Source organism: Sinocyclocheilus rhinocerous, unplaced genomic scaffold (genome assembly GCF_001515625.1).
Source record: "Sinocyclocheilus rhinocerous isolate Xijiao unplaced genomic scaffold, SAMN03320098_v1.1 scaffold2034, whole genome shotgun sequence".
Classification (NCBI taxonomy): domain Eukaryota; kingdom Metazoa; phylum Chordata; class Actinopteri; order Cypriniformes; family Cyprinidae; genus Sinocyclocheilus; species Sinocyclocheilus rhinocerous.
In genome coordinates, this window is record NW_015637139.1 from 129964 (window position 1) to 132087 (window position 2124).

A 2124-nucleotide genomic window follows, 5' to 3' on the forward strand; every position below is an offset into this window, starting at 1 on the left:
TCCTTGTCCACCTCCAAAACCGCCTCCATCTCTCTCTATTCTGTTGCTTGAACTTTATCATCTTCAGTCTTTGCACACACACAGCTATTCACTTATGCACTTTGTTTTTCAGTCTTTTTTATGTATTCATTGTAATTTTTATTTATTCATTGATGTAAAATTCTGTACTTTTTAGTAAGGCCGGTATAACTGAAATGTTCTACAAATGGAAAAGATAGCTCTGCCATAGCATTTTAGTCTTTTTTTATTTGTTTTTTTATAATGTATTAAAATGTACTTGTATTTCAAGTGCATTTTTAATACATTTAATAGTATGTTTTGTTTTGTTTTTCACCAAAGTATATATGCTTGTAATTGTTATTTGTAATGTATGCAACAATATATAATACATTAAAGTTTTCTAGATATCAAAGTGTGTACGTGTGTGTATATACTGAAAAAAGCAGCTTTATAATATACTAGTAGTGTAATGCTAATGCATTTCCAATGAGCTGAAATACAATTGAAATGTACTTGAAGTACATTAAAACGATGCTTCAAATATACTCTTAACTGTAGTTCATGAAGTGTTAAAAGGACATTTTAAATGTATTTTAAGAAATACTCTTAAATTGCGCTAAATATACTTAAAGTGGTTCCAATTTAACACAATTTCAATATATTAAATATATTACAAATAGATTAAAATCCAACTTAAACATATCTTGAAATACACTTAATATACTTAAAGTTGTTTCAAAATAATACATTTAATATGCACTTAGTATAGTATAATTTAAATATAGTTTAAGCGCTGGTCCTGAACTGTTTCTGAATTCAGAACTTTCATCCAACCTCGACTCGGAAAATAGCATTTTTGAGCTTTTAGACGACGCCTACGATTATGTATATAAAAACCGATTAGAAATATTGCACTATGCTTCGAAGTTCGGTAAAGTTGGCAACATTCACAGATATTCACAGATTCAAACTTAACGTTACCTGGGCTGCGTTTCCCGAAAACTTCTTAATGCTACGTCGTTCGTAAGTTATACCTTAAGTTGTACCTTTACGTTAATACGTGTTTCCGTGTTTAAAACGTTCTTAGTTAAGTATACCTTCTGTAAGTCATTCGTTCGTAAGGTTGGTCTGGACCACTCTTAGCTATACCTTATCACTTTTGACAGTTCACATTTCTTTACGTCTCATTCTATACGAATATAATAGTTGTGCAAAATCAAAGATGACGCCGTCCGCCATATAGTGTATATGTGCACTAAAACTTTAGAATTTTTTATTATTATTATTATTATTATTTTTATTACTGCCGGCACGGCAGCAAATTCAGCAGCTTTTAGATCTTGACTTGTTGGTCCGATTTTGTCGAGACTAATTCAGCTGCTAGACTAATTCAGCTGCTGGCGGCTCTTTCTCTCTTTTTCTCCGCAATAGTACTAGCTGTTGATTATATGTTTCTCCAGTTGCGTTTTTATTGAGTAGGTCATCCAATAACAGAAATTAGTGATTTACACCAATATGTTATGCGGCTGCTGGGCAGTCAACCCCGGTTGTGGAGTAAATTAAGACACTATGGAAAATATATTATGAGAATATAAACGACCCTTTCAAAGGCAGTGAAGGCATACTGCCAGTTAGTGATACGCATGATAGGTTTGGGCATGAGGTTGCGGGTTCACGCACTCATTTCGAAATTATATAAAATATATCCATATTATGGATTTAGTTTGCAATTTTGATTATTTTTATAAGATCTCATGAGTCCTGATAAATACAATTTGAACTGAAGTGCTTCTTGTTGGAAAGCACTCTTACCAGAATAGTTTTCTGTTGGACTTGTGTTGGCCTATGATTTGTTTTGTTGTGTCTTTTGTTAGAAGATGTTAAATTATTAAGCAGTGTCTCATGTTTTTCCCTTGTATTTTATGTGGTGACCACTGGGAGGTGCTCTGGGAATATAATTTTCTTTTTTGGTTTTCTTCCCTGACATGATGTATGTTGCAAAGCGAAAGTAAAAGTTTCACGCAAGTTCTTTGTGTTCTAACAGGAAAAGGTTCCATGTCTTTATTTAAAATAAACACTTCTTTTATAAAGAACACTGCTTTCTCACATAACGCAGTGAAGCGG